Source organism: Dasypus novemcinctus, chromosome 15, assembly GCF_030445035.2.
Source record: "Dasypus novemcinctus isolate mDasNov1 chromosome 15, mDasNov1.1.hap2, whole genome shotgun sequence".
NCBI classification, from domain to species: domain Eukaryota; kingdom Metazoa; phylum Chordata; class Mammalia; order Cingulata; family Dasypodidae; genus Dasypus; species Dasypus novemcinctus.
Window position 1 is genome coordinate 60333502 of NC_080687.1, and position 9037 is coordinate 60342538.

Consider the following 9037-nt stretch of genomic DNA (forward strand, 5'->3'; position numbering starts at 1 on the left):
CCAAGTCATAGAGATATTCCAAATATTGACACATGCCACTGTACAATATCAAAAATATATATCACTGGGAAGCAGATTTGGCTCAATGGATAGAGAGTCCGCCTACCACATGGGAGGTCCAGGGTTCAAACCCAGGGCTTCCTGACCCATGTGATGAGCTGGTCCATGCACAGTACTGATACATGCAAGGAGTGCCATGCCACACAGGGGTGTCCCCCATGTAGGGGAGCCCCATGCACAAGGAGCATGCCCCATAAGGAGAGCTGCCCAGTGCGAAAAAAGTGCAGCCTGCCCAGGAGTGCCACCGCACACATGGAGAGCTGATGTAGCAAGATGATGTAACAAAAAGAGACACAGATTTCCAGTGCCACTGACAAGAATGTAAGTGGACACAGAAGAACATACAGCAAAATGGACACAGAGAGCAGACAACTGGGGAGGGGGGTGAGGGTGGGGAAGAGGAGAGAAATAAATTAATCTTAAAAATATATATATATATCACATTCATTAATCTCATTAGAAAATTCTTTAATTATTTGGAAGCTATTAGGTTCACAAAGGCAGATTCAACTTTTCCAAAATTCTAATTTTACCATTGCAACAAATACCATTATTTTCCCGAAATGGCAACCTCATTTCAATTGTTTTCAAGAAATTATCTACCAAATACCCAAGATTTAAAAACCATACTTTGGTCTACCACGTTCAGGGGAGACAGCAGCAACATGGCAATTCCGGGCAGGCAGTATGGGCTTATTTTGCCAAAGAAAACACAGCAGTTGCACCCTGTTTTGCAAAAACCATCAGTGTTTGGGAATGATTCTGATGATGATGATGAGACCTCTGTGAGTGAAAGCCTTCAGAGAGAAGCTGCTAAGAAGTAAGCGATGAAACAGGCCAAACTGGAAATCCAGAAAGCCCTTGCAGAAGATGCTACTGTCTATGAATATGATAGTATTTACGATGAAATGCAGAAAAAAAAGGAAAAAAATAGTCCCAAATTACTCTTGGGAAAAGACTGAAAGCCCAAATATATTCACAACTTACTGAATGCAGTTGAGATCAGAAAAAAGGAGCAGGAAAAAAGAATGGAAAAGAAAATTCAGAGAGAACAAGAAATGGAAAAGGGAGAATTTGATGATAAAGAGGCATTTGTGACATCTACTTATAAGAAAAAACTGCAAGAGAGAGCTGAAGAGGAGGAAAGAGAAAAGGGAGCTGCTGAACTTGAAGCACATTTGGATGTAACCAAGCAGAAAGATCTCAGTGGATTTTATAGGCACCTATTAAATCAATCAGTTAGTGAAGAGGAAGTCCCTAAATGCAACTTTCGTGAAGCGAGGTCTGGAATAAAGGAAGAGAAATCAAGAGGTTATTCTGATGAAATAAGTTCAGAGAACAGAATACCACATGAGAAATGCATCCTCCAGACTGGTACCAAAGTAGAAGAAAACCCAGATGCAGACAGTGATTTTGATGCTAAGAGCAGTGAGGATAATGTATTGGAAGAAAATAATAAAGTGAACTGCAGAAGGGATAAAAGTACAGAGACCTCGCAGAATGACCCCAGGCATCACAGGTATCAGACTCACTCACAGTCATCTAGTGAAGAAAGAGGACACAGTGCCAGACACCACACAAAAAGTTCCACATAAAAAGGACATGAGAAAAGGGAAGATCAACACCGAGAAAGGCAATCCAGGCATCAGGAGAGGTATTGCACTGACCATGATTACCAAAAAGAAAAGGATATCCATAGGCACAGTGAGGCCAATCAGAGAGATTCTCACTGGAAGAGGCATGAGCAAGTAGGTAAACCAAGAGGAAGAGACCAAAGAGAAAGAGAAGGAAATGACAGAGAGTGGAAAAGGGAGAAAGAGACAGAGAAATATCCCCCAAGAGAGCAAGAAATAGATAGACAAGAAAATTATGACCAACACAGTGAGAAAGAAGGAGAGAAGGAAGAGAAAATCAAAGAAAAGAAAGGGCATATGAAAATTAGGAAGGAAAGATATGAGAACAATGATAAATACAAAGATAGAGAAAAATGAGAAATAGGTGTTCAATCTTCAGAAAGAAATCAAGACAGAAAGGTAAGCAACCCAGATTCTAGAGTAAAGGATAGGTTGTCTGACGAGGAAAAATCCAACAAAATGAGAAACATGGAAAAGGACAATGAAAGAAACCAAGAGAAATCCTCTAGTTCAGAAACATCATCAAGAGCAAAACACAGAATCACAGAGACAAGGCTTGAAAATTGAAAAGAACAAGAGCCTCTATCTGAGGCAGTGAGCAAGTTTGCAACAAGGAAAAATGAAGAAACTGTAATGTCTGCTAGAGGCAGGTCCTTGACCAGGCAAATGGCACTGGCTAATACAAAAGACTTACACTGAAAAAGAAGATGATTGATGGCTGCACTAGTGGAAAGATCTATGGAAGCACAGAAAATTATTACGTCTGTAACATGTTATATAAAGAAAGGGAATGTGTTAACAATGGTCTTGGAGAATATTTTAAAAATATATTTTCAGAATTGATTTTTGGTTTGGTTAAAATCACATGATAGTCCTTTTACCTTGACCGTTTGAATTTTATAATCTCATTTACTTATCAGTACCACATTCATGGTTATAGTCAAGTAACTATAAAAGTGTGCTAAATGCCTGTATGTAGGTACTTAATGAGGACCATTGACTCTACCATACCTTTAAAAAATGATTTAAACAAGTTCTCTAACACTGATTTTGATGCAAAAGCAGTTTTGTTCTACAAATACTGAATTTCAGATATATGTGAAGTTGAACAGTGAAGTGTACTTTATGCTCTGAAATTTGTATTATAGCACAAAACATGCATAATAAGCTTGTCTAAATAACCTTAGCCCATAGCATACTTGGGCTTAGGTAAAAATAAAAATAGTGACCTGCTTGTACATTTAAAAAACAAACAAACCATACTTTATCTCAGTTATTCTTACAAGTAAAAATGATGTTCCCTTAAAAAAGACTAATTCAGCTCACAATTTAAACATCACACAAGTACTTTTTCTTAAGAAAACTATGTATTTTCATATACAGTAGCAGTGTTTTATATGTACTTCTGATTTCATCACACAGACTATTAAGCCATGCACTTAAGATTTTTTAATTAATATTTTTATTGTTTCATTAATAATCTTAAGTGAAACTGGCTTACAATTATTATAATTGTAAGTATTATTATTATAAATGGGTGGAAGGAAGAATACAATAAATGACTTCTATGTCCTACTAGTACAGTTTGGTACCACTGCCTTTGTTCCTTGATTCATGCTAAGGTGTAAGCAGTTTTAGCTACTACTACTTTTGCACCATCAATGTAAATGTCAACACAGTGAAATGGGCAAATAGCATCACAGTATTACTGTGAAAATAGTTTTATTTTAACATAGCAGACCCATTAAAAGGGTCTCATGGATCCCAAGCTGTCCACACTTGGAAAACTGCTGCCTAAGCAGCCACTTAGTTCACCTTAGGGTAGACTACTTCTATATGAGATGCATATTGAATAAGGGAATGCTTTGGTGAAGAATCAGTTCTGTTAGGGGGTAGAATTTATTCTCGACAACTCTTTTATCTCTTCTTTCACCTCCATTGCTACAGTCACTATGGTAGAGGCACATACATATCACTTAATATTTACCTATTTCACTGGATTGCTCATTGACAGCTCTGCCTCCAAAATCTCCTTTCTCCAAATGCTCCTCCATAATAACTAACAGCTTCTGCAAATCAATACTCTTAAAGCTCACTTGGATTGTTAAATACTCTTTCTGCAGAAATTTCCAGTGATTTTCCCTACCTACCAAACAAAATCTGAATGTCAACATGTCCTTAGGAAGCAGACTTGGCCCAGTGGTTAGGGCATCTGTCTACCACATGGGAGGTCCAAGGTTCAGACCCCGGCCCTCCTTGACCCATGTGGAGCTGGCCCATGCACAGTGCTGATGCGGGCAAGGAGTGCTGTGCCACGCAGGGGTGTCCCCACATAGGGAGCCCCACGCGCAGGGAGTGCACCCCGTAAGGAGAGCCGCCTAGTGTGAAAGAAAGTTCAGTCTGCCCAGGAATGGTGCCGCACCCACAGAAGGGAACAAAGAAGAACACGCAGCAAATAGACACAGAGAACAGACAACTGGGGGGGGGGGGGAGGGAAGAGAAAGAAAATAAATAAATAAATCTTTTTAAAAAATGCCCTTAATATTAATCTGCATTTCTAAGCATGTGAACCCATTGTAAATAAGATCTCTTGAAGATGTTATTTTAGATAAGATGTGGTCCAACTGAATGAAGATGAGCCTTAATCTGATTACTGGAGTCATTTATAAACTGAAGAAATTCAAGCATAGTAAGAGAAAGCCATGGAGAGGAGATGGAAGCCAGAAGTCAACTGATACCTGGAAGAGACAGTAGAGAACAACATCGCCTTGTGACAGGATTGCCAAGGAACCCTAAGGATTGCCAGCACACTAGAATCTACAAACCCTGAGAGGAAACTAACCCCAGTCTCCAAAACCATGAGCAATAAATCCCCATTATTTAAGAAGCCTGTGGCAAGAAGATCTCTGGCAAGATCTTAATTTGACTTCCAATGCTCCCCTAGTTCTGAAACCTATTTCCACTCCAATATTTTCCCCCACTCCTCCATGTTTTCCAACCTCAAAACACACATAGCATTTACCAATGTGTAGTGGATATTTGTCTGAATCCCCTTTTTTAATGTTTGGGTCATTTCCCCACCTTTTGGATCTTCACTGATGGCAGAGCCTACCTCCAACTAGAGCACCTGAAAAGGAAGAATACTCGCTTTCCCAGGAATTGTGGCAGGTAGCCATGGGTACATGATCAAGTTTCAGCCAATCAGATGCACTCAGCAGGATTTGGAATCTGGAGTCAGTGACATGAAAACCCATGAAGGTGGAGGATTCATTCGGCCAGTATCAGGGACAAGAGCAATTGCCACACTTGTAGCAGCAGCATCTGCAAACAAGCTGGAGGTGCCAGTGGCATTGGAGCTGCAATCTGGAATGTCCAGGGTGTGATGGCCATAGCAGCAATGCCCTACCCAAACCAGTTTTGTAGCAGGATTTTGGTAATTTTTTACTGAGTTCCTTTTTTTTTCAATTCCCTGCCCATTTTCCAAGTCTAGATCTCTAGCCTTCTGTACAATTCTGGGAATTCAGCTGCTTAAATCAGCTAAAATGAATTTCTATTGTTTAAAACAAAGAATCCTGACTAATTCCGAAATCAATGGAGTTCACATAAATGACCTTTCAGGAAAACTGGGGGGGGGGGGGGGGGGCGGTTAGGCGTGGGACTCTTAAAAATCCGTGGCAGATAGCAAAACCGCTATTTAAATTAGGGTCCTTTAAAGGCAAAGCTTTGGGGAACTGCCTCAGAACTAAGTGTAAAGGACATGAGGAAATCAAGGACGGTGGGGTTGGATGGCTGATTTTTAACAATCATGGATACCTTCAACAAAGAGAATGGCAAGGTCAAAATCATACTTCATTGGTTTTGTCAGGTCTCCTCTGTGAAAGTTAGTCTGTTTATTGGAAGACATGTAGGATTATTCAGAGGTTCCATCTCCAAACCCAGAAGCCCCCATTGAATCTCCTTGTTCTCAACTGAAGCATCCCTACCTCTTCTGTCTGATGAGATGGTTCCAGCCTTGTTTTAAGACCCAAAACAACCCTATACAAAGGAGTTACCTTGAAGGAGGAATTCACTGCTCCACATGACCTCACATTATTCCACTGTCTCCAGACCTGTACTAGAGTCAAATTCCAACATTCTTCAGAGGAATAATTTAAAAGTCATACTGGGATGAGAAAGTGTACATACCAATTATGGCTGGTAAAATTCTGGAGACTGTGGATGTAAATAGTTTCTGAGACTGTGAGGAAAGGGAAGAAAGGACATAATTTTTATCATTCTTAATTAGTGAATATGGGTGTGCTTACAAGATATTCTGGAATTGTTGTGAAAACTCAAACAACTTGGAGTGGTTCTAATTGCTTAATTGGTTGACTAACACCTAGATTAAATTGTGGTCGATACAAAGAAGATGAGACGCCAAAGATGACGAGTAATGATAGGGACCTGGGTAGAAGATGAAAGCAAGGAGCTACTGTACCAGCCCTTGAATTGTGCATTACCAGATTTCTTATGTGTGAGGAAGAGATAAATTTTTCTCTAGAGTTATTCAAATGAATATCACAAATATATCTCTTCTATGAAGCCAAAGCTAATCCCAATTAATACAAAATCACAAATACAAATTTCAAAATTTTCAATAGCTTTTCTTAAGTGGACAGATGGCCATTTATCAAGGAATATATTCACTAGGAAAAAAGAAATACTGAGGCATTATGAGAATTATTGATCTCTGACTCTAAACAAATATTAATTCCTGAGGATTAAGTGGACTCAATGGCACTGCAAATCTGTCCTATAGTATTTCCCTGATGCTTAAAAAATAGTTAGAATAAGTATACTCAAATCATGCAAATCCTCATATTGAATTCCTGAACTGGAAATGAGGATCACTATGGTCAGAAGAAACAAATGGAAGTCTTAGAGCTCCCCTCTCCACCAATATAAGTGAGTCAAAAACAGACCAAAGATTTAAGTCTTTGGGACACATATTTAACAAGTATAGTGCTAATTAAGGATTCAAGTAAAAGAGGCAGAAGAGCCATGTGTAGAGAAACTACAAATGAGTCTAACTCTGTTACAGTGGGGAACATAAATTCCAAAGTAAGACCCACTGACAGGGTGCTGAATTTCTGAGCTTCTCTGTCCTGCTTATAGTGTCTAAATGTCTCCAGAGCTTTCAGGAACCCCACTTTTTGAGGTACTGTTTACTGTGGCAGCCAATGACATCCTGCTGAGACATGCATAAGTGTAACCTTTGGAATAACCTCCTTACTCACTTTGAAGTCTCTTAACCATAAAAACTCATTTGTATTTAATATTTCCCCATTTGGGTCAAGGTCTTTTTCCAGATGCATTGCTAGTTAGCACTTGGTAATAATCCTGCAGCACCAGGGAGGCTCATTCTGGTGAGTCATGTCCCATGCTGGGGGGGAAGGTAGTGCATTTATATGCTAAGTTTGGCTTAGAGAGAGGCCATATTTGAGCAACAAGGAGGCTTTCAGGAGGTAATTCTTAGACAATATATAATACTAGGCTAAGTTTCAATTTCACAAAAAAGGGTTCAGGGGGAACAGATGTGGCTCAAGCTGTTGAGCACCTGCTTCCCACACAGGAGGTCCTGGGTTCAGTTCCTCATGCCTCCTAAAGAAAACAAACAGACAATGAGCAGACAATGAGCAAAAACAATGAGCAGACACAGCAAGCAAACAAGAAAACAAGGGGCAAACAGACAAGGGGGGCAAACAGACGAGGGAGCCAACATGGCTCAGTGGTTGAGCACCAGCCTCCCACATACAAGGTCCCAGGTTCAATCCCAGATCCAGGTACCTCAAAAAAAAAAAAAAAAAAAGGAAATATTCATAAGTCCGGTCATCAATATCAAGGGCCTGGCATAATGGTCCATCTTCCTTTTCTGGGCACTTACCATGTACTCAGGGGATTCTTGCCATTCTATTAGAGAATGTAGCAGGACACCCCAGGATGAGAATTCAATATTCTTTCAGTTATTGTGTGGGTCTCCCCCCACTGAGGCAACACCCCATGACCACTTAAACATATTCATATTCATATGCCTTAGAGGTGTGCCCCAAGTGCACATTCCTCACACAACCATCACTGACACCCTGCATCAGTGATCCTCCCCTGCCACAGTTGTGACTCTTCAGTGATCCAAAACTTCTCCAAAAACAAAGCTGAAAAAAAAACAAATAAAATTAATAATATAATAAAATAACAATAATAATTTTAATGTGAGATCTAAGCCCCCTCTTGATTTAGAGGTGGAGGGGACATCACCATTCCAGGGTCCAAAGGATGGAGGAATAAAATATGGGTTAGAGTGGACCTACTGGTATTCTATTATAGAACTATTGTGACTCTAGCAATGGAAGAAATCGTAGCATTGATGTGGAAACAGTGGCCACGGTAGTTGCTGAGGACAGGGAGAGGAAAGAAGAAATGCAATGTGGGGGCATTTTCAGGACTTGGAGTTGTTCTAAATGATATTGCAGGGACAGATGCCAGACATTATATATCCTACCATAACCAAATGAATGAACTGGGGCGACTGTAAACTACAACATAAACTATAATCCATGCGATTCAGCAGTGCTCCAAAATGTATTCACCAAATGCAGTGAATGTGCCACAATGATGAAAGATGTTGTTGATGGGGGGGGGGGGTAGGGTGTGGGGTATATGGGAGCCTCTTATGTTTTTTAATATAAAATTATTTGTGATCTATGTATCTTTAAAAAAAGGACAATTAAAAATAATAAAAATGCAAAAAAAATACAAAAATAAAAAATAAAAAATTTGAAATACAATTTTAAAATTTTATACATTGTATCTTTCCTCACTGTCTGATTTGTTGTCTTGTATATACAGTGAGTATAAACTATAGTCCACAGTAAGTAGCAATGCTTTAATATATGTTCATCAATCATAACAAATGTAACACACCAATGAAATATAGTGTTGATGTGAGAAAGTGTGGGAGGGGGAGGGGGTCACATGGGAATCCCCTATGTTTTTTAATATAAAATTTATGTCATCTAAAGCTTTTATAAAAATAAAAATAAAATAAATTTTTAAAAAATAAAGTAAAGGAAAAGAAAATTCTACAGTTCTATTATTTGAAAGATTGCAATGAAAGCAACAATTAAAATACTCTGGTCCCAATATACAGAGCAAGACTTGAATAAACAATTGCTTACACTGGAAAAAAAAGTTTTTTTTTAATTCCATAGTACTGATATAGCACTGATGGAATCACAATGTACCATCATCAAACACCTAAACAATGCAGGGGTGCTTATTCCTTCACATACCCATAACTGCATGAC

General features: G+C 39.1%; 1 pseudogene; it reads left to right on the plus strand.

Annotated features, from left to right (window-relative positions):
• Nucleotides 1-709: 709 nt before the first annotated feature.
• On the plus strand, nt 710-2409 carry LOC101413318 (nuclear speckle splicing regulatory protein 1 pseudogene; annotated as a pseudogene).
• Nucleotides 2410-9037: the final 6628 nt, after the last annotated feature.